This window comes from Cryptomeria japonica, chromosome 5 (assembly GCF_030272615.1).
Source record: "Cryptomeria japonica chromosome 5, Sugi_1.0, whole genome shotgun sequence".
Classification (NCBI taxonomy): Eukaryota; Viridiplantae; Streptophyta; class Pinopsida; order Cupressales; family Cupressaceae; genus Cryptomeria; species Cryptomeria japonica.
In genome coordinates this window covers 621,742,871-621,770,355 of record NC_081409.1, presented here as the reverse complement: position 1 = coordinate 621,770,355, position 27,485 = coordinate 621,742,871, and the positions used below count along the sequence as shown (strand labels likewise).

The 27,485-nt window shown below is 38.5% G+C and overlaps 1 protein-coding gene across 2 annotated transcripts in view; it reads left to right on the top strand.

Annotated features, from left to right (window-relative positions):
* LOC131063774 (bifunctional dethiobiotin synthetase/7,8-diamino-pelargonic acid aminotransferase, mitochondrial) overlaps window positions 1–27,485 on the top strand; it is a 228,178-nt gene that overhangs the window by 1,576 nt on the left and 199,117 nt on the right. The window lies entirely within an intron of this gene.

The following is a 27,485-nucleotide window of genomic DNA, read 5'->3' as shown; positions in this document are numbered from 1 at the left end:
CAACCATTTGTAAAACTAAGGTCATGGTTTTAAACACTACCAAGGATGCTTTTTCCAAGTTCCATTTGTTCTATGAAGGGTGCCATCTAGAGATCACCACGCCTTGTGCCTATCTAAGAGTTTTGTTTATTGGTCCTCTTTTCTTTTGCTGTTTTGTCTCTCAATCTTGTCCGTGTCCTTGAGCATCAATGCTTCTAGGTGCATTTCTAGGTCACCCCTTTGAAGATGTGTGTCTTCAATGTAAAGATTAAGCCCGCAAGGATGGATATTTTTGAGGTTTGGGGCCATAGCTTGGTATCTCGTGGTTAGGCATTGGTTGAGAGGCTTCAAATCATTATACTTTAACATATGATTTGGTGCAAATGAATAGTTAATATGTTGTTCGTGCTAAATTTGTCGTCTAACACCTTCCTCTTGAGAGTATTGTAGACTACTTGTTATATACACAAGCTTAGATGCATGGGCAATTATGATTTGTCGTATGGGAGATATCTATTTTTCAACATTTTGTTCCAAGGAGATTGCCTTTTTTGGTTCCTCTAGACATTGGTGTTGCTAGTTCTTCAATGTTTGTTTGCTCTTCTAATCTATCAACATTTCTTTGCACAAGCTTCGTCTTTTCACATACTTTTTATGTGCTCCTAATCACCTTCTTATAGGGAAAAAGGTGCTCAAATCCGTTAGAGAGGACATTTATCACTGGTGCATCTAGGTTAATTAGACCTTCTCTTTGAACTCTCTCAACCCCAAAGTAGCTTTCTATGTTGAGCACTTCATGCAATTCATTGACGAGACCATTGTTTGACCCAACTATTTTCAACATCACTGGTCTCATGGTTTGAGGATCCCCTACTCTCATCTAGTTTGGTTGAGATAAACCACCATACTTTATTTGCTGTCTTTTTTCTTTGCAGGAGTTTGAGTTTGAGGAGCTTTTATTTTTCGGTGTCTATTCTACCATGAAATCCATGGGAGGCACCATTGTCTATAGAGAGATTTTGGTGGTTCTCTATCCTCTTTCTTCTGCTACGTTGATTAAAGATGTTTGGTTACGTTTCTTTGTGAGGTCACCACTTTTAGGCATAGATATCTCCATGTTTGTCTAAGATCTACTAGATTGATTACTTCATTCAATTTATCATAGATGTTGGAGGTGTTAAGTTGCCATTGGATTCTATTGATTCACATGCAAATTAAGACAGATTGGTGAAACATTGCTCATCCCTATGATCTACTACGACTAAGACTCCTTGGCAACCCAACTCTCATTCTAATATATCCAAAAGGATTCATACATCAGGTTCATATGAAACCACATCATTTTTGGGATTTGTGAGCAGAAAAGAAGCTGAAATTTATGTCATACTCTCTAAAATCATGCAAAGTTAAAACGAAAAAAGAATTGCAGATTTTGTTTTCAAACAAGATTTTCAAACTCACGTGGGAATTTTTTTCTTCAAAATTGCAGAATATTTCTTTCAAATCACATGCCTTGTTTTTGGGAGAATTGCACAGGGGTTTTTGTTAAAATCATGAGTGATTTTTTTCTAAGAATTACGACCCATCCTTTCTTGAAATTGTGGATTTTTGGCTCAAACTTGTGGAATTCTCTTAGAAAGTGGCAAGGATTATTTTTGACAAGGGTGTGGATTTTTTTGAGATTTCTGAGGTCTAGCGAGTGTCATTGTCTATTGCTGGGCAATGGGTTTTGTAGGTTTTATCTAGCAGCTAGCACACATTTGCCCTTTGTTTTTGGGTAGATTTGCAAAAAATGCAATCATTCAATTGATTGTTTTTTAATTAATTTGCATTTTTTTTGCTGCTATGGCATGTATTTTTTGTCGCAAATTGACATGTTATAGTCAAGGACTTCGCTGAAATTTTGTCTTACTTTAAAATTGTAGGTTGAAGGAGGGAAGAACAATATAAATGGCCTTGTTACCCGACATCATGTTGGAAGGTAGCCAAAGATTCTCCAGTAAAAATTATAATACTTGGAAGCAACGTATGTTAACTATTTTCAAGCATAGATGCCTCACAAATATTGCCCTTGGTAAATATTCTTATCCAGCCACTTTGATTAAAAACTAGGATAAATTTGATGAGTTTGATACAGAAGTAGTCATGTTGATCAAGTTATATGTGGCAAATGAAATGCTTCTTGAAGTCCAGTTAGGGATGACTGCAACTGAAATTTGGAAGCATTTACAAGATTCGCATGAGATTTTAAACAAGAGTAGATCCTTCTTCCTAAAGCATATTGATCATGATTGATGAAAAAAATTCATTGGAGGGGCATTTACTTAAGATCAAGGACATTAGAGATTAGTTGTCAACCATTGATCTAAAAATGGAAGAAGAGGACATGGTGGTAATCATGTTGAAAAGCTTATCATTTGCTCATGAACATTTTATTGAGACCTTGAATATCACCTCTATGAATGTTGACTTGAAGTTTGAAGAGTTGTTCAATAAGTTCTTACAGTAGGATAGATGGAAGAAATAGTTTTGTAGCAGCAGTGTGACAAAGGGTGTAGAACAGTCTTTGTTAGAGAAAAAAAGTGCAAAGGAAAATGGTCACAGAAGAAAGGCAAATTGACAATGAGGATGCAAGTAGGAATCTGAAGAACATTACATATCATTATTGTGGTCAGATGGGTCATATGGTTTAAGAAACCCTAGACAAAATTTCTGATTGCTACTATAAGAAAACCTAACAGAATTTTCTTTAGTTAATATAGATTTACCAACACAAATATCTTCAGATTAAGCACTAAATCCTTTGGAATTTAATACAGCAGAAAATATCTGAAAGAATGTCAAATGAATAGCCTTCGCTAGAGGCATTCAATCTGAATATCACATGGAACAGTTCTAGGTATGGCAAATGGCATAATTCACTGGATAATATTGGCTTGTCTTATATTGCTGCCATACCTGGATCTGGGTAAGTTGACTGATACTTGAGCAAATAAATTCCGTAGTGACTAGTTGAGGGATCAACTATGTGGTGGCCTGATCTAGGCTGCTATAGAAAATCAAACATTGCTATCTGCTGCGATTTGTTTGAGGGCTGTCCAATTGTGTTCAATCAATTCTTCTGGCCTTATTTCTCTTGAGGTCAAGTAGTAATGGATCGATTGCAGGTTTGGGTGTGGGAATCACTACCTTTGCCCTTGAATTGATGACCTTCAAACCATGGAAGTTGTCAATGTTGCTATTCATTCAGCCAACCAAGTTGTCAATACGAGTTGCCATTCCATTTAGCTCACACAAGTTTGAATCGTGCTGTTATTTGGTCTATATCTGGTTGTTCCTGCAGATTGCTTCCCTCTTGGGCCCACGCCACCTTCAAAATCTTGTCCTCTGCCTCTCCTCTAGGTTTGTCAGCAATGAAAATCTGAGGGTTACTATTGATAATTTCCAGGTGGTGGAATTGGTGGCTTGTGGTCAAGGTTAGGGTTTTCGTCCTATCTATAGAAAGAAGCTAGGGTTTGCATCCAACTTGCACCCCTTGAGAAAATTTTCAAAAATGATGCCAATTTCTCTTTGTCTTCACATAGCCAGCAGAACTAACTTTATACCTATTTGTTTTAACACTAGATTCGGAAGTTGGTGCCAAATTATGAGTGTCTAGGTCGGCCATAGAATTATTATTATTTTAAAATTAATATTACATTACTAATAATTTTATTATTAATATATATTTATTATTGCGTTAGTGTTTAATAACACTTTTGGTGCTGAAAGTCGGCCTTAGGAGGTTAGGGACATTACATATGGAGAAGCATTGCAGGAAAAAGGCTGGTTGTGTTGAAGTATGTAGCATCGACAACTTCTTCCTGTTCGTATGCTCAGAATATGTGTGTTCGTGCTGGCATGTTGTAGGGAACCTTCCTAGTTCTGCCCTCAAATTGTTGATTAAGGACTTCAAGAATATTGTCAAAAATTCTGATGTAAACTTTTAAATTACTGGTCTGTGGTTTCAGTCTGGTATATTGGCTTGAAGATTATGATAAAATGTTCCAAAGACTTATAAATCAATGCTACAATGACTAAACTATAATCTAAATGCAAGAATGACTCATCTTGAACTTTTACAATGCACATATACGACTTCTATATGCAAACTAATCACCCACAGCCAAGTGACATTTCGTCAAACAATTGGCATGCAAACTAGAGTATGGAAATGAGAGCTACAGCCATAAGCATTTTATTGAACATTTGCCATGCAATTCCTATTATGAAATGTTGACTTTCAGCTAGGGACATTAAGACAAACAGTTATCTTGCAAACTGAAATAAATACTACAAATATATCATATGCAACTCCTTTTTATTGATGTCCCAGTTACCACAAATATGAAAGGGCCAAGACTCTTGGCTTACAGCTGAATATGATATGAAACAAAATACCCAGGTCTGAGTACAATGGCAGCATACAACCAACTTCGAATGTCTATTAAATACTGAAATTAAATGCAAGAGAACCTGATCCAATGAAGCGCCTACATTGTGGGTAATGTAGCAACTCAAATACCATGTAAATTGTGAAGCAACATGTGTGGCTGCTGCTGCTATAGTATGGCCTCCAACAATTATAAATTCTGCCCAAATTTCAATGTCATGACAGCAGCAACTAATCTGGAAATGAGCAGCAATTAAAACCCTTGAAGAACCCTTGAGTAGACTCAACTAAAATGCAATATACTGTAGCGATTTACTATTCATGGGTACTGTAGCGCACTGTTTATGTGCACTGTTCACGACATTGTAGCAGCAAATAACCCTCTGTATGATGTTCTCAGTCTGCCATATACATATGCCCTCAGCTATGCCAATAAATCTGAAAATAAATCCCCAATCAGCACAATGTCAACTTCTGGATGAAGCCAACCCTAGGAGCAACTTCAGATGAATATCTCACACCCTCAGATTGCTGATGCAATGAAGTCTTCACGTTCTCCAATGCCGATACTCTGGACAAGCTGCAGAAACCCTAGCTTCTTCAACAAAGCCAAGAGACAAGTCTTCTCATCAAAAATAACAATGATCAATCCCCCTTCTCTTATTTTCAAAAGCCTTATATATATTTCCCATGAAGGTTCGATTTTTTCCAATAAGGCATTAAATCAATTAATGATATTAAATGACATTTAATGATATAATATTTTCACTTTGTCATTTAATATTTCACCTTCGTAAAGAGCCACACTTAATGAATTAAATGGTCCCCTTTAATGATACTTGGACCCTTACTTAAGTTATAATATAAAATTATATTATAACTTAATAATATAAGCTCAAAACATTAATGTTTATTTAAACTAAATAAACATTAATAACTCCATTAATACTCAACATTTTTGAATGTCGTCTGAACTGGGAGTTGACATGATGAAGCTGCATATGACCATACCCCCTTTACTAAAAATAGTAGGGGTCCATCTCTAACATCCCAAGATTTACTAAAAATAGGAAGTAGAGCAAATGATGTCTGAATGATGCCAAACGAAGACCAAACTGAAGCACTCTGAACACTAGAGATGATACCAATCCTCAAAAGACCCTCTATCCAACACATTAGCCTACGAGGGTCAGGATAATAGGCTAATCTCACAAAATCCAAGTCTGCTAAAATGGGGACATTACACATGTCTATGTGGATGTCAGTGGAATATTTATGTGGCTGTCAATGACTCTTCCTCTCCACCGTGGAGTCTCTTCACTTCTTTGACGGTGACTCTTCATGTCTTTGTGGCTGACGGTGTAGTTGTGGCTGTCAGTGAAGATGTGGCAGTTGGTGTCTTTTCCTTCCTTCGTGGTGTCTCTTCACTTGGCATTCCGATTCTTTATATTCATTGCTCTTCCATTTTCGTTCTTCTTCTTCTTTGACAGATGGATAGTTATATATTGCTGGCTTCTCTCATTTGTCCAGTAGCAAGTTGAGAACATTGTTTGTATTCATTTTCAGAGATATAATAAAGATCATATTTGTGTGGGCTGGGTTTTTCACCCTCAGGTGGAGGGTTTTCCCAGGATAAGTCTTTTGTGTCCTTGTTATTCATAAATTCTATGTCCTTGTTATTCATAAATTTTGAGCATACGAACAGGAATAAGATCTCTGTCGATGCTACATACTTCAACAGGTTGATCAAAAATACAATTATGGAGGGCCTCAACCATAGGTTCATATTACAAATTATTTCAAGGAGAAGGATCTAGCTTTCTATGCTTTCACGACCAATAGATTTGTAGATCAATCCAAGTCATGTGCATGATGTCGAAACTAAAAATTTCCTAGGGTTATAGTGTATTTTCCTAAGGGTTTTCTGTTCCTCTAAGCCTAAAACCTACGTTACCGGTTTGGTTTAAGGCTCGGGTTTGTGTTTGCGGGTTCAAGCAAAATTTTTTTAGGGGGTTGGGTTTGTTTTGGTTTCACCCATATATATATATATATATATATATAAAATATTAGAGGTAATATACATATTTTTAATATCTTAATGTATAATAATTTTTATAAATATTATATAGTCTCAATAATACATAATATTATAATAAAATATTAATATTAATATACTATGTTACAATATAATGATGATACCATTATTTTAAAATTATATTAGAATATTATATATAATATGTAATACTAATACTATACATTATAAATCAAAATTTAAAATATATTTTGTTGTGCTCATTGCACACACACCCTTGTGTCACAGGGGACCCCCGTAGTTGCAGTCTGCTCGAGCGAGAGAGGTGAAGAGGTTTTTTGTGGATCATCTCCAAAGGGCCAAAGTATCCCAAAGCGAATTTGCGTGAATGCACTCAAAATCCCGAGTTTGTAAGCTTAAAGGGTTTGACGTTTGAGACAAATAGAAAATCGCGAGTTTTGCAGAAAGGGAAATCACACATTTCGAGCCAAACATAAAATTGCAAAACATAATCGCGAATTTCATCAGGCTAGGGGGGCGTTAAAATAAAATAGAGTGTGGCGTGCTTTTCGCAAAAGAGGCCAAACTTTTAAAATGCCTAAAGAGGCCGAGTTCTCTTCAACAAGGGATATAAAGTTAAATTTAATATTTGTTAAATTAATTTATTTAATTTTTCAAAGTGATTAATTCAGGTCAAAATTGGTTGTTTGCAAAATCGACGAGCTAATGCGGCCACCTAAAATGCAAAGTGTAGACCTGATCGCGATCAAAGCCAGGAAAGCAAAGATGCAGTGCGCAGGACCAAAAATGACGAAGCATGGGGAAATGCGCCACCACCAGACAACAAGTTGAAATCCATCGACGAGATTGAAGACCGAGAACACAGAATGCTACAAAATATGCATTCTCAGAAGAATACACAGCTGGATTTAATTCTAGAAATACAGTTTCTGAGAATTGAAATTGTTTATTGTAAAAAGACAAATGCCTATGGGCCCCATCTAATGTATTCAAAGTAAGGGGACACAGGTCAGTTATTTCCAACCACCCAATTGACTGAAATAATGCCAAATAGTGGTCGGTAGCTGAGGAAAGTGGTTGGGGGGATAACTGAGGATTGAATGGGCATGGGTTAAAGCTGCCAAGTTCTAGAAGGCAGATTAGGACTGTTGGATGCAGTCAATCCCGACCTCTGATTCAAATTGTAAAATCTATAAAAGGCAAGGTGCCTCTCTTTGTAAAGGGTTAGATTTTTTAGGGTTAGATTGTTAGATTCTAGTTAGATTTTAGTAGTTAGGAATAGAGTAGAATTGCTACAGAAATTGTTTTAATGACAACCAAAATCAATATATGAACATTGAAGTATGGTGTTTGTTATCTTGGTTTTCTTCTATTTGCATCGTTTCCTTCCACAGGTTTAGATAGATCCTTTTTGGTGTGCAGGTATTTGATGGATTCAGGTTCATACCATTGGGGACATGCTGATTGTGTATCCTTGTGTATGGTTAGCCCGAGCCTTTAAATTGTGTTTAGTTCAATTGCAGGTGTCCGTCTGAGTTGCTCCAGAATTGGGTGTTTGGGCATGCACCTGCAGTCTGAAAATCTTCTAAGTCCCCTTGAAGATTGCACCGTTCTTGTGAGGTTTTGAGTTATTCTGGCCAAGCAGGGATTGGTTATGTCGAATCAGTCTACCTGCATACCAGTCTTGTTAATTTTAGGTCTCCTAAACCCTTCTCCTTTGCTTTTATTTCACAGTTTGAGAATCGCAACAGACCAACTTGTCGCAAAACGTAAGGCCCCTTGTGCTCCCAACAAAACACATCGAACCACTGAGTTATCCCACAGTCAAGAACTGACATTTGGAACCTTGAGGTTGTCCCCTTTGATCAACTAAAACAACATTATGGATTCCTTATACAAGAGAGGATAGGATACTCAGCTAGAACATTCTATTCTGTGTTGGCTGGAGAGAGTTGTTGCAATACGTTTTTAGCCACGTCAACACATTTCTAATCCGAAAGAATGTCCCGATAGTGGAAAAACTATATTAGTGGATTTAAATAAAAATTTAATATACATTGCCAATCCAAAAGAATGTCTGATAGTGGAAAATTAAAAATTTGTAATGTCCCCTTTTGGGATTTCCCTGAATCTTGCCCTTGTAAATATCAAAGTCTGCTAATTTTCACCCTTATTAATTCTAATATTAGATATTGATCCATTGATTTTCTTGTCTTCTTTGATCTTATGGATGGTTCCTCCAATTCCCCCTTCTCAATTGAATTAATCTCTTCTTTATATCTTCATTTGTGGGAAGTCACACCTCTTCATAAGAAATGTGTCATCATTCTTCATTGCTACCATTTGAGAATAATAAATTATTATTCAAGTTGATCTCTCTTGGATGTCCTCCTCAAATGAGACTTTCTCCTTTTTATATCCTCCAATGTGAGGGAGAGGTCACACCTCTTCATCATGTATGCCCCTTTGGCAAGAGACACACCCTTTCCACCATTAGCACCCTTTGAAAGGGTCAAAGGGTGCAACTCTTCATTATTTCTGCCTTTTGAAAGGAACACAACCTTTCATATTCAGATCTGCACTTCCTATTTATATCAGATTTGTACTTCTGATTCCCCAAATTATCCCCTCAAATGAGGTTCTCTTCTCCCTTTCATATCTTTCATTTCATGTCGTTGACAATTCGTTAACTTAATTAAAGTTTAATTATATTTAATTCTATTCTTTAATATTTTAATTGTAATTTTATTATTATCATTTATCATTAAATTGTATTTCAATGTGGGGACATTAACAAAATTATAATAGTGGATTCAATGCATCTTCGACATTTTGGAAAAAAAATGGCGAACCAAAGATTCCTCAAAATTTGTTTGGGTTGAGCAGCGAACAAAAATGCCCCAAGTCCGTTGAAATCTAAAAGAAAATGTTTCAAAATTTACTCCGGGTTTGTCGGAGCTCATTCTAGACGAACCCACAATCATTTTCCTGTACCTTTGAAGAACCACACGTATCGAGCCGAATTCCGAACCTAGTACGAACCGGATCGGGACCCGGGGAGTCGGGGGGAGGGATCCGATAACCTAAACCCTTTTGTAAGTGAGGAAAAAGAATGCTATGAAAGGAAACTTTTCCCTTTGAGAGTTAGATTCCCTATTACATTTAGGTAAATCAAGTGTGTAAAACACCTTGATTTATACTTTAAATAAATTATTGCAATTGAAATAATAAAGTTTATATAATGTCCTTATGGAAAATTTTAATTACAGATAATAAAGTACAATAATATGCTTTTTTCAACAAAAATGAAATCTAATTACTACAAAAGCAAAAAAAAGATGTGTATGAGCTCTCTGCCTCGGACATTAGCGCCTCACACAAACTACAATACAACACATTGTTGTTCCATACAGAGAGACAACAAGGGTCCACAAAGCAATGTGGAACTTGTACCTGCATGGATTTCAAAGCAATAACAATACAAAAAGTAACAAAACCAAAGCACTAACAAATTAATATTTTATTTAAGTAATTAAAATAAACCAGAAAGTGAAGAGTAGAAGTTACTAATGTGTTGAATCCATGAAAAACTGTAGAAATTCTGCACTCAAAAGAAACAAAGAGAAAAGATGAGGTGGATGCGTTAAGAGGTTGGCCTTAGTCAAACCTCTGTTTTAGTATTTCTACCTCCACGGACAGCCAAGATGGATGATAGACAATAAATATTGAAGAAAGATAGTAAAAGCAATGCTACAAAAGAAAAGATAGTGAAATATGCTATATAAACTTAAATAATGATACTGAATCACTTGAGTGAAGGAAAGACAATCAAATCAGTATGAAGAACTCTCCAAAAACCTGTCACAATCTCCTAGAGATGATTACACAAGTGCCAAAAGATTGCCGTACACCAAGACATTGTGAAGGAGGTATATGCAAGAGCTCGGGAACGCTGAAATGTGCAATATTGTGTGTCCAAAGCTTCAAGTTGCAGAAAGCAGTGTGTGAGAGCTTAAGAGAGAGAGGCCACTGTTGTGTCCAATTGAATGAATAAATTGTTGCCTCATTTTCAAAATGGAGGGTTTTTAGCCCTAGATAGAAGGTTCAAGTTCATTTGCGAGAACCTACATGGCCGATAGGGGTGTTACCTTGGCAAATTCCAAGAAGTGTAATGCTCCAACGGTCCTTTGGATTACACATTTTCATGGCATGCTAACACATCGTGCAAACGTCCATGTGTAGCACTTACATGTAAGAAAATCATACTCAAGAATTGCAAGAACATTACAAATTCATTTGGAAAGATAACATTTTGATAAAATCATAGCATAATTACAAAATATATTTTCTTAAAGGGAGGTTTTATGTAGTGTGATATTGTAGGGGTATGCAATTTGTGACACTACATTTTGCCCCCACTTTAGCGAGCATATGCACTGTATTGGATATCTTGCATAAAATTGATTTGTTAAGATGCAATTTTACCACAAACATGCTAGTTGCTTACTAACATGTTAGGCAAAAATAACATAGAGTAGAGAAAAATTTAGACAAATTAAAGACCTTGAAAAGTATGGCTAGCAAGTTGTGTTATGATAGAGACCGTATGACGATTTGATTATACCATGATTGCTGCAAGTTGCACTACAGGACAACCATGGAGAAGACAAAACATATACGAATTGATATTCTAGTAGGCGATCTCATGCTTGGTGGTTCATATGTGATCAGATTTCTAAAAGGATTAGGCAAATTTTAATATACAAAAGTGAATGTGCAATGTGAGAGTGCAAGTTATTTTAAGGAAAAGATAGCAAGAAGATGTTCTATCACAAGTCTACCTTCTCTGCCTCCCACAAATCTTTCATCTTCCATTCTATTTCTTTGGAAAGTTGGAAATAGGGCCCTACTCAAACTTGTGCTTAACTACTTGATGAGGAATGCTCACATCAACTATGGTAGGCTTAAGGGTGCCCGAAAAGATTTGGTGGAGAGTACGCTGTGGAGTTCGATGCGCAACAAGAGTGGCACTAGATATGACCTTTGTGTTGGGCTTAACAAGAGGCTCTGCGAGAGGTGGAATGCTAGAAAATGTTGGAATAAGTGGCAAATCTAGTGAAGGAGCAATGAACACTTGCATGTGTTTAGGATGAGGTTCATCAAGATCACTTGGAGGGGTTGAAGGTGGAACAACAAATACAGTAGCAATTGGTTAAGAAGAAGCGAGAAGAGATTTGTGCTTAACCAAGTCAGGAGGTGGTCACATAAGAGGGGGATGTTCATCCTCAGACATCTGCAAAGTAGCCTGTGCTTGAGCCAAGGCCTACCTATGATGCTTATGCTCTCACGCAAGTTGGTTTCGACAATTATGTGGTCTGGGAATAGATGTTTGAGATGATTTAAGAGCACTTTGTTTTGCAAATGAAGTTGTTGTTGTCGACATAAATTGCTTGTTGTTATGTTTGATAATATTGGTTATTTGACAACGTATTAATTAATTGTATTGAGTGGGTTGTTAGTCTCGGGTAGTTATGTGTCAGTTGGTTGACGGTTGTGTACCTCTCGGCAACCGTCGGGTCCTTTAAATATGTCGTGTACTACCAAGGAAGGGGCATGGTATTGTCGGATCTATTGTAATCCTTGGCCGACCATTTTGGCCTCTTCTCTATAATAATTGAATGTGCAAATAGAGATATATTTTATTGTCGTGTCTGGTATGCATTGTCATGTACATTATTATTTCCTGTATTTAATTTACCAGTTGTAGTGGTAAACATTTTGGCGCCGTTGCCTTAAAAGAAATCGGGTCAGCCTTGAGTGATTCATGTCCGTAGATCCCATCAAAGGTGAGAAGAGGCCACAGGGTGGTCAAGACCAAGCGATTAGGTGATTTGCCGACCCTCGGTCGGAGGGAGCACAAAGACGAGTCGAAGCTTGGAAGTACTCGGAGTGTTGGGACGCTGGAGGTGGACGTGTAGAGGACGCGCGCGTCTGAGAGTGCAAGGAAAGCATCGGAACGTAGTGGTCGAAACAGTTCACTCAGGTCCGACACACCTAGAAGTACTTGAAGTGTTGGGGACGCTGAAGGTGGACGTGTAGAGGACGCCTGCGTGGCTGAGAGTGCAGGGAAAGCACTGAAACGTAGTGAGGCGAATACACACGTACCTTCCGAGTGAAAATAATGTTGAACACCCAGGAGAAGCAAAAACTGCCGAAGTTCACGAGAGACGGGTCGGAGGACCCGGTACGGCATTGCAAAACATGCATAACCATTTGGGAGGCAAATGGCCAAGATGACAAGGACTACTGGCTGAAGGCATTTCCCGCCACCCTTCGGGGGATCACCATTGACTGGTACACAGACCTCGACGCCCAACACAAGACGAGATGGAGTGATCTGAAGAGGGCGTTCCAGGAGGAATTCAAACTCTTGAGGGATGATAATGAGATTGTGGCCAAAATCTATAATACTAAGCAAGGGAAAAATGAGAGTGTACGCGCTTACAACCGTAGGCTCAAAGAATTGTTGAACAAGATGGAAAACCTACCAGTCGACGGGTTGAAGAAGAGGTGGTTCACAAAGGGATTGATACCCTCACTGCGCAAGAAGATGAAAGTAGTGCCTTCGTCCTCATACGCCGATGCGTACAATCGAGTGATGGACATCGAGAGTGAAAATAAAACCTCCTCTTGAGAAAAGAGGAAGACTGATGATGATGAGAGCACCGCAAGTAGCAGTGACGAAGGATCCAAAACCATACGAGCCCTTCGACGGGATATGTTGAGAATGATGAAAGAATTGAAGGCTAAGAAAGGAACCAACAATGAAGGTAATGAACTATGGTGTATTGAGTGCAAAAGGGAGGGGCACACGAAAGGTAATTGTCCTAGAAATATGTTTTGTGAAATTTGCCAAGTGTTGGGGCATTCAATCAAGGAGTGTCTGCACAATTTGAAGATGAGAAGTACACAAGTACTCTTCACACAGGGAGAGTCCAGCCCATCGAAATCACAAAATGTATCGCCAAGTGGTTATGGAAATCAATGAGGGCGAAACCAAATACAGTACGACTCCAGAGGACGTCCTATCATACAGTGCCGACAATGTAGTGAATGGGGACACTTTGCAAGAGACTGTCATAACAAGAAAGATAACATACAATTATTGTGCAAATGGTGTAGACCAGGTGACCATGAAGACACCAATTGCCCGAATCAGAAGGGTATTAATATGCTGGACGTGGAGGAACAAGAGGACGTAGTTTTGGCAATCACAAGAGCACAAACAAAGAAGGCGATGTATTCAAACTCTCGTACGGAAAAGGAACAAGCCAAATTAGAACAAGTGTTGGCAAAAGAACAAGTAACTTCCAATGGAACTGCAAGTATGTCATTGCGGGAGTCAGAGAAGAACATAGCCCGACAGTTGCTACAAACAACTGTACCCATCAAGGTGGCAGACCTTCTTCAAACTATGCCTCAACTAAGAATGGCAATTGCCAACATAGTCAGTGACGACACAGTCATCCAGAAACAATGTAAGCCACACGAGGAGGAACTGGCGGGAAAACCATCAGTCGAAGGGAATGAGTTCAGTGATCCACCGTTGTTGACGGTGAGCATCGGGAGGAAGCCGACGATCGTCGAGATGGAAATAATGGGGAAGAAGTTGACAAACACCATTGTCGATGGATGCTCTGGGGTAAATGTACTGCCAGGAGACACATGGAAATGTCGAGGGAAGCCGAAGCTTTGGCCGCCAACATTCCACTTGGTAGGTGCCGACCAGCACGGCATCCAGCCATTGGGAACATTGATGGCACAAAAAGTAATGATTGGGACAACAATTTTTCTTGGACTTTGTAGTCATCCGGTTACAGAAGAAGGTGCACGGTGCACTCCTCGAGAGGGGATGGTTGATTACTGCCAAGGCGAATCATAACTGGAAGTGAAACACACTCTCGATCGAGAGTGACAGGAGGAAGCACATCATTGACTCGAGGAACTAGGCGGTGAGTGAAGAACTGGCACCCTCAGACTTTTGAGTCTGAGGGTGGAGAGTTAGGTATGGACGGAGGGAGGAAAGGCATGAAACCCAACGATGAAGCGGTGCTCGAAGTGGAAGATTGCTTTGAGGATGAGACGAGTTCTCTTAATGGATTATTTCACTGGCAGATGGAGGATTATGAAGTCTCCCACCCCAACTGTAACATGCTACAAAATTGGCCAAATTGAGGAAGTACAAAGTCTGTCGTACGATAATCATTTGTGCACATCCGACGTTGGTGTGTCTGGGCTGTACGAACAGTTGCCAAGTGCTCTTGTACTGTATGATCAAAGGCCGCCGAGTGGGAATGGGGAAGTATCTAAGGTGTACGAAGAAGACTCACAGGGCGAGGATCAGAAATTGGATGCTGTAGAGCTTGGTGGAGATGCCCCAAAGAAGTTAATACTATACGTTAAATGGTTCACATCAGCTGAAAGTAATTTAGCCGTAGGGTTCAAATCAGCCGAACATAATTTAGCCGTAGGGTTCAAATCAGCCAAGAGTAAGTTGACCATACAACCCATAAGAGCCGAGAGTACATGGAGCGTACGGTCCACAGGAACCAAGAGTGAAGTTGCCGAAGGATTGTCACTGTACGCCAAGAGTAAAGCTTTTGAAGAATTGTCATCCTATGTAGAGAGTAAAGTTGCTGAACGATTGACTAAGTCCATACCTACGCTGTACGGTTCGGAGCAGACAAGAGCAAGTTGGCTCCTCAAAGTCCAGGTTGCGTTGACGTGATGAGGTTACCACACGAAGCTAAGAGCCCCAGCTACACTGTACAAACTAGAGAAGCCGAGTGCTGGAGATCCGTACAGTCAAGGGAGAGTCGGGGAAGCAGACTTGACAGTAGGACAAAATCGAGAGAGGGAAGGAACATTCCCATCCAGCCACAGGAGAAGTCGAATCCGTACGGTGCAGGTGAAGAAGCAAAAGTACCGTACAATGTACGGTCAACATGTACGATTGACACACAGGTGCAAAGCAAGGCGAGGATTTTGTACGATGTACGACAGAGCACCATTTCGTACAACGTAGCTCACCTATATGACGTACCTCGTTCAATCAACCTGTACGACGTAGCTCATCCACCCATTCCGTACGGCGTAGTCCATTCATTCGACCCCTACAGCGTACGACATAAATTGCATACACCCATTCCGTATGGCGTAGTTCATTGATTCGACCCGTACGACGTACGACATAAACTGCATAGAGAACATGGTACGATGTACGGTGAAATCGTATGACGGATATTGCACATGAGGCATCGTACGACATACAGGGGAGTTGTACGAACATCGTACATGAGACATCGTACAGTATACAGGGAAGCAATCAAGGAGAGGTCGTGTTGATGTGTCTGAAATTGCATTACTACGGTCCCATTCGGCCAATGCAGAATAGAATACTAAGAATCCTATCCTCTCTTGAAATAAGGAAATCCCTAGTGCTGTTTTTAATTGATCAATGGGGATTACCTCAATGTTTCGGTTGTCAAGTCTTGACTGCAGGATAGCTTAGTGGTTGATGTGATTTGCTGGGAGCACAAGGGGACTTACGTTTTGCAACAAGGTGGTCTGCTGCGATTCTCAGACTACGAAATAAAATCAAAAGGGAAGGGTTCAGGAAGCCTAAGGACAAGGATGATAACAACTGATGTAGTGGGTAGACAGATTTCGATAAACCAGTTCTTGTTTCGCCAGAGATACCCTCACAACTAGACAAAAACGGTGCAAGCTCCAAGGGATGAAAGATTTTCAGACCGGAGACACTCGTTTTAGGCACCCAATTCTGGTGCAGCCTAAGACGAACACTTGCAGTTGAACTAAGAACAGTTCGGGTTCAGACTAACCATGCACGGTGACCTACAATCAGCAGACCCCTAATGGTATGAACCAGAAATGCATCAAATACCCCTCCACACTTCACCATTAAAATCCTTGCACTCTAAAATTTAACTAGCTGAAAGAAACCATGCAAATAGGATGAAAACGAGACAATAAACACCAAATCAATGTTTATATATTGATTTCAGCTGCCTATTACAACAATTTCTGCAGCATCTCTATGCTACTGCTAAGATCTAACCTATTCTATCTTCTAAAATCTAACTACAAAATTCTAACCAACTGTCTAACTATCTAACCTTTTACAAAAGAAAGGCCTCTGCCTTTTATAGAATTTACAATATTGAATTGAAGGCTAGGATGGACTGCATCCAAGGGTCCTGATTTGCCTTCCAGAAGCTAGCAGCTTTAACCTATGCCCAATCAATTCTTAGTTGTCCAACCAACCATAAATTTCAACCACCTACAACTGTTTTGGCATTAATTTGAGTCTATCTGGTAGTTGGACATAACTGTCCACAACTGACTTGTTTCCCCTTTGTTCCAAAATATCTAAGTGGGGCCCACAGGCAGTTTTACAATAAAACAGTTTCAGTTTACAGAAACTAAACTTCTGGAATTAAATCCAGCTGTGTACTTTTCCTGAGAATGCATACTTTGCAGTATTCGGAGTGTTCTTCGGTCTTTGGTGGTGAACTTTAACTTGTTGTCCGGGTGGCATGCTTCTCAATGCTTCATCGCTTTGATCCTGCGCTGCATCTTTTTTTCTCCAGCTTCTAGCGCTTGGCCTTGGTTGCGATCCTTCTTCGATTTGCGTTTTTAGGCCTTCTCCTGGTTCTCTGCGATGGCATCCTGCGACCTGCAAACCATTAATCCCATTTTAATAAATTAATTTGAAAAATTAAAATTAATTTAACAAACATTAAATTTAACGCTCGGCTCGAGAAGCTCTTTGTGAGATGTATCTTTTGAATGCTTCTCCTCAAACGTGAACTCCGACTCCTTTGTCTTGGTGGTGCTTGGGCGATATGAATCCACTAAAGCATCTTGGCTGACTGGCGAATTCGTGATTTTGCCCTATTGTTCAATTCCAGCCTACAAGTTGGTTTGAAAATATCTAAGTTTTAACGCCCCCTTCTTCATTGGCATTTTCGGGCTAAAAGCCATTTTGAATTTATTGAAATTCGGCCTAAATGGTGATTTTGCCAATTTTGGCCTGGAGGGTCATTTAAAAAATTTCCAAAGTTTTAACGCTTTTACTCCTGCGAATTTAGTTGTTCCTAGCAATTTCGGGCTAAATGCAAAAAATGCGAACTCGGACGTTATGCGCGATTTTACCCCCCTTGCCCAATTTTGGGGTGAAGAAACTTTTTGCAAACGTTAAAGTTTAACTTTTTACCTCATTCTGGTGATTTTCGGGCAAGAAGGGCATTTGAAAAGTTTTGAAAAGTTCATACTTAGACGTTTTTGAAATTCGGCCTAAATCGCACTTCTGCAAACTTTAAGTTAACGCCTTACTTCTTATTTTCGCATTTTCAGGGGGTTTAGCAACTTTGCAAGCTTTTAACTTTTGACATTTTACCTTTAAGCCCCGAAAATCGGCAAATATGGAGCTTTTGCGAACTTTTAGATTTTCAGACGTTTTACCTGTTCACCGAAATTCGGGCTCAAAACGCGTTTTGCAAACTTGGTAACTTAATGCCTTTCTATTTTTAAAAGTTTTCATCTCCCGAAAATTGGCAAAAATGTGGGTTTTGCAAACTTTTAAAGATATTTGACATTTTATCCCTATCCACTGAATTTTGGCCCTTAAGGCGATTTTGCGAACTCTTCTATTTTCGCGTTTTACCCTTTTGGCGAAATTCGGGTTACATTGCTCCTTTTTTGGAATTTTCGGCCTGGGAGTCGATTTTGAAAGTATATGGCACTTTTTTTGGCTATTCAGAGACTTTGTGAATTTTGAAACTTCTTCCTTATTTTCGGCATTGTGAAGCTTTTACAAGATTTTTCGGGATTCTGGGCTTCCCATTTCAGCGTGATTTTCAACTTCGGAGCTATTTCGGGTATTTTCATCTACATTGAGTGATTTTCAATTTAATTTCTATTCGGTTGAAAAGCCTATATTTCGCGATTTTCGCCCTTATCGATTGGAATTTTGGGCTTCCTATTTCGGCGTGATTTTCAACTTCGGAGCCATCGATTTGCAAAGTCGGGACTTTGGCAAATGAGAGGAAATTGCGACTTATGTTTCGGGATCACAATAACACTGGAAATGGCTCGGGAGACTCAGACATTTAGGAGAAAGTACGCGATTCCATGTTTGATCTCATCGGGACACTACTGACCCTAGGCTATTCGGCTTTCACACTGGGCATTCACCTTCTCTCTTCAATGCAGAGAAATGGGCAAAACAAAGGGGGTCCCCGTAAAAGACGGGGTGAGGTGTGCACAACGCACAATAGGTCATTCGACCACGCTACAGGTACGACAACCAAAGGTGGAGGCTGTATGGCAACCAAGAGAAATCCGTACGGACCACAAGAGGAATACCGTATGGTCAAGGAAGCAGTATATAAAAAACTTGAAGGCATCAGTTTTGAGTTGGGTGAAGGGAGTCTCAAGCCACACGCCTGTGCATCGTACAACCAAGAGAGAAGCACAAGCCTGTATGAAAGAACAAGTCTATACGCAAGGAGGATAAGCCCATATGGAAGGAGAACAAGTTAGAAAACACAATACCCGTACGGGAGAATACGCCTTGATCATAATTTTGACTTCATTGGCCTTGTTATTGACGTCTTAAAAAAGCGGAAAATTGATGCACGCCATGGAGTTCCGTGTGGGTTTGATGGTTGTAATTTGGTGTTGGCGGCGGGGGCGCTTCCCCTCGACCCCACCTTGTATCGCGACCCAGGACTCTGCGAGGGGCGCTGCCCCTCGACCCCTCAAGGGGCTCTGCCCCTTGACCCCACTGGGGGTGCTGCCCCCAGACCCCAGCAAGGGGCTCTGCCCCTTGACCTCGTTGGGGGCATTGCCCCAAACCCCCGCAAGGGACTCTGCCCCTTGACCCCATTGGGGGCGTTGCCCCAAATCCCCATTTGATTTGGCACGTACACTACAAGTTGGGGTTGTCCAGTTGAAGTCGTTTGTCGTTAGTCTTCTTGAATATTACTTGATGTTTGCTTGTCGTCTGGAAGACGACTTTTCTTTTTGGGGGATGATGTTGTCGGCATAAATTGCCTGTTGCTATGTTTGATAATATTTGTTATCCGACAACGTATTAATTAATTGTATTGAGTGGGTTGTCAATCTTGGGTAGTTATGTGTCGGTTGGTTGACAGTTGTGTACCTCTCGGCAACTGTCGGGTGCTTTAAATATGGCGTGTACTGCCAAGGAAGGGGCATGGTATTGTCAGATCTATTGTAATCCTTGGCCGACCATCTTTGGTCTCTTCTCTGTAATAATTGAATGTGCGAATAGAGATATATTTTATTGTTGTGTTTGGTATGCATTGTCATGTACATTATTATTTCCTGTATTTAATTTAGTAGTTGTAGCGGTAAACAGTTGTCTTCACAATTGAAACTGGCAGAAGGACAGGTCCAAGGGTGGAATAGGAGGTGCTGAAGGTGCAAGCAGTCTAGTTTTTAGCACAAATGCCTTTCCTCTTACTGCCTTTGAAGCAGGAGGGGGAACAAAAGGAACCCTCAGGGAACAAGACATAAATGATGTATGCGAGGATTCCAACATAGAAGATTTGTGGAAATTTGTGGTGGTGATTTGGTTTTGCAATTGATTTATTTGGATTTTGCTTTTTATCACCTATTGGATGGTACTGTTGTCGATGTGGTCTTGGACAATGTGTCAAAGATCCACACATTCTTTTTTATCTGGCCAGGGACACAATGATATTGACTTAAGGCTTGTGCATTATACCAACTTGCATATGGCTTGTTTGAGGGCAGTGGTCTCTATCTTGAAGGCTAATCATTATCCTTTAGTAGTCTTTATTAAAAACTATAAAAGCTATTGGAGAGTTCAGCGAGTTGCCTGTTTCTTAGAGATTGTAGTGTAGAAACCTCAGGAGCTTGTGGTATAGTGATTACATTTGCTTGGTTGAAGTGTTTATTCTTTCTATAACCCCTAGAAGAAGACATTGCATCCTGACTATCAAATTGAAACGATGAGGAGTTAACCCCCATACTGAGTCAAAATCTGATTATAGTTGTGCAATGTAGTACATAAATGCATGAAAGAATTATATTTCATTAGAAGACTTTTCTCCCTCAACGTTGGTTGTAGGTTTCCAATGAACACACATTGTACATCAACATTAGGGAGAGCATAAGGGATTTGTGAGAACAAAGATTGGTATCTGAAGATAAAGTCAATTGCTTTCTCACAATTTTGCTGTTTACAATGAATTAGGTTAGTGAAAGTGACCGAGGTTCAATGTTTGCTTGAAAATGCTGTATGAATTGATTTATCAATTGATCGAAGGAGAAAATAGAGTTGTTCGAGATTGAGCAAAACCGATCCAATGTAGTGTCTTTAAGAGATCGCGTGAAAAGATTTGCTAGGAAAGTGTCTTGGAAAAAAAATTTACAACACAAGCTAGTGAAGGAAGAGACACGAGCCCGTGTATCTCCCTTACCACTATACTTCTCAATTCTTGGTACCTTAAACCCTTGTGGCAAAGGTGTGTTCAGAATATTTGAGGCAAGAGGATTTTTACGATAATAAGGTTGTATCAAAGGTTGAGAAGCAGTGTTTTGTTAAATTAGCAAGTTGAGATTGCATCTAATCAATGTTTTGCAAACGCGTATCAAGCATAGGGTTTAGTGAAACTTCAAAAGTTTGAACGCTTGTGGTTGGAATGGTGGTGACTTGCGGGCTTGTAGAAGCAACAAAGATACTGGCTCATTGTGTGAAAATAGATTGTGAACTAGCAAGAGGTTGATACCAAAGCAAAGGTTGATAGGTATCAAAAGGACTAAGAGTTGAAGCAACAATACATCCACCAGAAGGAGCAACATAAGCAACAATGAAGATAGCATCGTGGAAAAGAAAATCATGACACAAGGTAGTGAATGTAGAGACATGAGTTTGTGGATCTCCCTTATACTTCTCAAACCTTGGTACCTTAAACCCTTGCGACAAAGGTGTGTTTAGAATATTTAAGGCAAGAGGTCTTCAACGATAATAAGGCTGCATCAAAGGTTGAGAAGTAGTGTTTTGTTAAATTGGCAAGTCGAGATTGCATCTAATCGATGTGTGACAAAAGCATATTAAGCATAGGGTTCAACGAAATAGCAAAAGTTTGTATGCTTGTGGTTGGAGTGGTGGTGACTTGCAAGCCTTTAGAAGCAACAAAGATAGTGGGTCGTTGTGTGAAAATAGGTTGTGAACTAACAAGCAGTTGATACCCAAGCAAAGGTTGATAGTTATCGAAAGGATTGAGAGTTGAGCAACAATACATCCACTAGAAGAAGTAACAAAAGCAACAATCAAGACCACCAATGAGCCACTCGCAGGGTAAGTTGTGTGCCAGTGACATTCAACTGGAATCTCCTACATTTTCTAGAAGAGATGAATCAGAGGTAACATGACTTTTAACAATATAAACCAATGTTCATAGAAGTCAAGCCCCTTAGGTTCTTGAGTTAGCATGTTCCTCAAGTTCTCAACAATGAGAGCTGCTTGAGAGTAATAATCATTCATTAAATTGTCCTGGAAGCCCTTAAGTCCTCAAAATTTTGGATGTTCTATATATATATATATCCTAGCTAAGGCAAAGAGTAGTTAGGGGATAAACTTATACCATACTGCTTGTTCCTAGTGCACTTAGATTGAGACATGTTAAGGTTTCTTAGACTCCTAATTGTTTCTCTAGAAGCATTAGATTGGGTTGTGAAATTTGTATGAGTAGCAGTAGCACAACACACAATCCAAGTACCAGTTGCATGAGGTTGCTCACCTAGTGAAGACCACATGGGAATGAGAACTCTTAGCGGCCCATCATCTGAAGCTTCAAACAAAGGAAGTCTATAAGCTATGGTAGATGTGAAGACCCTTTGTCGTCTGTGCTGATAGTTTTCAGATTTTTGAATGCAGGTTATAGTTTTTTTTTTGTTTGTATTCTGATTTTTTTGTGTTTTATGAGGGATTTGACATAACATATGAAAGATATATAAACAAATGCTCTATATAACTGAAAAATCAATTGCAATCCATTCAACTTGCCAAGGCTACAAGATATAGCATTATAACTTTGGATTTTCAACCTTATTAAATCTAAATATCAAAAAAGCAATTATATTGGAATGATTGGAACCTGTTGTTCTGATTCAAACTGCTGTGTCAGATTGATTGCACTTCTAATGGCTGTGTTTGATTTCTCTATGGATGCCGCTGCCTCTGAAATTATTCCAGAATTTTTAATTATCTCCTCAAGCAAAATCGCCCAAGCCCTAGATGGTATGGCTGGGCTGAGAAAGATTTAAATGGCCTGTAGCAGCTGTAAATGATGACGAATCTTCCTATTTTGAATCTGCAATCAATTCAATACTTTTTCCCTCTGTCAAATGATGAAAACTTGAAGAAATACTTTGCAGTTTAAGCACAATTTGGACTCCTAATGTGAAGCCCTCCTGTAGACCAAATTCAGAGGATATTTCACTTCCTCAAATGGTCGCACACTGAAGATTATCCATTCTCCAATGGTTGCTTGCACGCTGAAAACCCTGGCTTTTGCTTGCAGAGAGAAATTCATGAAGACAAAGTGCAATAATGATGCCTTGGTTCGATTTCCAAAGGCTTTTATATTTTCTCCATGAAGGGGGTCGAATTTCTCCTAAAAAGCACAATTTTAACCTATTAAACATTTTTAATGTTTGCATAATAACTTAATTTCACCCCCTTGGCCTAAGCACCTCACTTAAATAATCAATTGGCCCCTATTTAATGATGCAAAGACCCCTTCTTAATGAAATATTAATAACTTTATAATATAACATTAAATGCCTTATTATAATTAATTATTAATAAAGTGTTCACTTTATTAATAATTAAATAATCTTAACTCCCCAAATAATCATATTTTCTCAATTTTGTCTGCACTCGGAAGATAACCATTTTATCCTCTGCATGTGCAACTGCCTTACTAAAAATAGAAAGGGCATCCCTCTACGTAACTCTGATTTACTATAAATAGTAAGTAATGCATACAAAGTCTCGGAGACCTCAAACGAAAGTGCTAATCACTGAACACTGGAGATGATACAAGCCTCAAAAGGCCCTCTAACCATCCTCATTGGCCTATGAGGGTCAAAATAATAGGATAATCATCCAAAATCCATGTCTGCTAAAATGGGGACATTACACTAGAGCATCTCTTTGTAGTCCACTCTATCCTCAGTTTATACACCTCCAGGGATGTCTTCTCCACCACCTCGTCAGTAAATATTTAGTTCTTTATATTCACCCTTCCAATTTTGTTTTTAGTCATTTGGAAGACTTTCTTTTTTGAAGGGCTAATGTAGTTATCAAATAAATCAATTAGTGTAATTGTAGTAAGCTTAATCAATTGTAATGTCCCTTTTTTACACCTTATTCTACTAGTATTGGCTAGTTTTTAGGGTTTCGTGGTGGTTTCCAGTTTCGTAGGGAGTGTTCCTATATTCTTGGTGAGATTACTTCTCAGTTTTAGTGTGTTTCATCGATAGTTGCTATTTATAGTAAGTGCTTGCATGGCACCAATCTTTTTTGGGTTTTTTTTGGGTTTGTTCTTTTTGGTCTTCAGGGAATACTACTATTTATAGTAAGTGCTTTCATGAATTTGGGTTTGTTCTCTTTGGCCCCAGACAACATTGCTATTTATAGTAAGTGCTTGCATGGTACCAATCTTTTTGGGTTTGTTCTCTTTTATTCTTGGAGAACATTGCTATTTATTGCAAGTGCTTGCATGGCACTAATCTTTTTGGGTTTTTCTAGGTTTATTCTCTTTGGTCCTTGGAGAACACTAGTATTTATAGTAGTGCCAAGCACTAATCTTTCTAAGTTTTTCTGGGTTTGTTCTCATTGATCTATGTAGAACATTGCCATTTATAGTATGAGTTTGTGTCAACATCAGTTGTCACCTTACAAATTCAATTGGTTTTGGTAGTATTATTATTTTGGGATAGTCGATGATTGCGTTAACGATCTTGTTGACTTATGGTCCTCGAAGAACACTTCTATTTATAGCATGAGCTCATGTCGGCATTAGTTGTCTTTTGACAGCTTCATTCTGTTCAGGCAATGTTACTATTTTGGGACAGTTGGTGATTGCATCGATAATGATATCTTGACGACTTATGGTGTTTTGAGGTATTATTTAAATAACATTAAAGTATTAAAGTGAAATTGTATATTTAACTTACTGTTATTTAAATTTAATAAAGTTACTTTATATTGGTGCTTTGAGAGTTACAAGGTTATTTTTTTTTTTGATAGAGTGCTTTTTAGAAGTGGATGCCAACATAGGGAGACATAAGAAGTTGATAAAGTTCTATTTAAAAGATTGCACAAATCTAATTAGGGCGTTGAGCTTGGAGTTCATAAAAAGGTATTTTGGAGCTCATTTGCTCTATGTTGAAGTTTGTTATTTCTTTGTTTGAAAACCCTTGTGGTTTGCGAGATTGGACTTGGTTCATCTCAACCTTCCTGATGACTTAAACCCTCTTGGAGAAGATTAGCTCCGGTGGTGAAAGATCTACCTTGGTTAATGATTTGGTGGAATCATTTAGGTTTCACATCCGCACTTCAATGAAGACAAATTTCTTATGGTTTTGAGGTTTGCAGTTTACAGCTTGTTTTTGGACGTTTGGAACTTATTTTATGAGCAGTTTATTGTGTTTGATGAATTGATTGTTTACATTGATGAGTATTGCTGGGCGAAATTGGTATTTTCACCCTAGGCATGGAGATTATTAATTATATTGCTGGAACTTTGTACATTTTGAAGGAGAATAAGAGCCATAGTAGAGACATCTTGGTTGGAGTAGAATATATAAGGATTTCAAAGCATATGATTTATTCTATTTCTCCCTTGTTGAGACGTTTGAAACTATTTTAATAAGCTGGTAGATCTGGTAAGATACACTTGTTTGGATGCCATGTTCTTGGGAAAAAAGGATGTGAGTATTATGATCTTTTTGCTGCTTTTGCTATGAAAATGCTGGGTGCTGCTATGAAGTTTCAGAACTGATTTCCAAGGCTTTTCTCTGCATATTCCCTTCTTGGAGTCAACCTAGCTGATATACTTGGTCTTGAACAATATTGGAGGAGGTATTTTGGGTTTTTGGACTGCTGCTATTAATTTCTGGGTGTTATAAAATGTATTTGCAGAATGGAATTATGTATGCAAGGTCAGGAAACAAGCTTGGATCATTGTATTTTCTAGCTATCCAAAAACTATTTAATTATTGAAATCATATTTGTTTCTGCTGTGTGATTTTCTATTCTATGGTGAATGAAATGGCATTACAATCTGCTGGTCAATTTTTTTATGTGTTTAAATTGTACATCAACTTGCAATTCTGAGCAAAACTTGCAAGTCTGAAACAAAACATTTAAATCATCAAGCAAATTGTTTGTTATAATGACATGGTAAGAATGCAATCAGTAAGGCCCAAGGGTGTCAACTGTTTGACAGAATACCTTCATAGCTGAGTGGGTGTAAGTAGTGCGCAAAATTGGGGTGCAATTTGGGGTAGTATCTTACATCATTTGTCGGATGCAAACAGTTGGAAGTTGTTGATGGTTGGTAGTTTTCACCAACCATTGGTCGCTTTATATATTAATATTTTAAATGAGTTCGGGGGAACACATGTATGTAAATTCCATGAATCAATTATTTAAAAGTTCATGTTTGTGTGATTGTTGTTATGACTTCTTTGTAATATTTGCATTCATTATAATGTTTACACTATGATTTTTAATCAAGTAGGACTAGATAATAAACATTATTAGTTGAAGTCTTTAATAAGTTTGTTCAACTTTAGGATGTAGTTAATGTTTTATTTCTTTTTAGCATATTTTTGTAAATCTATCCCACATAGATAATGTGGTTTGTCGTCCTTTATTGTAATCCTATATAAAAAAGCTTCCACTTATTTAATTAATGAATTATACTCAAGATATGTTTAAATTTAAAAGGGATAACACTTGAGAATTTTCAAGTATGATAATTGCTCATATTAAACTTAACTTTTGGAAGTTAGCCATCTACAAGGGTGGTTGAAGAAAATTAGATTTCAATAAAAAGGAAGGTATAAACTCAACAAAAAAATGGGTGAAAGGTATTGGATATCCACATCAAATTTTAATATATATACTGTTAACTCTAGGAGGAATAGAATAAAATTCAGAATTTAGGTAGTCTTCAAAGCCTATGAACATATTAAAAAAAATGAATTGCTTTGTGTTTGTGTGTTTTTAAAAAAAAAACTGCGTTGTTGGAAATTTGGGGATGGCTGGTCGTCCCCTTCCTCTTTGCTTCCCATCCTTGAATATCTATTGATAAGTAGAAATGATATCAAGTCAACGACATCACTAACATTTGTTATGCAACATGATAAGAAGTCAAAGAATAGACAGTTTTGTCTAGTATTGACTGTGCTCATGAGTTATGAATAATGACAGAAGTGTTTGTTTTTATCAAAGGCAACAATCATAGTCACTAATCACGATAATGACAGTCATGTTCGCTATTCACAAGGTTTTCAAACCCAATAATACAGCTGTCTTCACAACTGTAGATAACCGTGTTCATTTTTGAAACGACACAAATAATTGCTGTTGTCCCTTGGCAACTGATCTAATCACTATTCTATAATGGCAGCTAGACATATTAACAGCTACTTACACTGTTTAACGTGTATAACTTGTTTATAATAGTTCTAAAGTAGAATGACCAAAAACTTGCAGGTTTGAGGCTTATATAGAAAAAACTAATTTACTGTGATACAACTGTTGTTCTGTAGTTAGGTCGGATCCCTTCTAGGGCCGACCTAGTGCACAAAATGCTAAGTGGCCTGTCAGCCTTGGCATTTGGATATCTCAGTTGTATGAATCTAATTTGG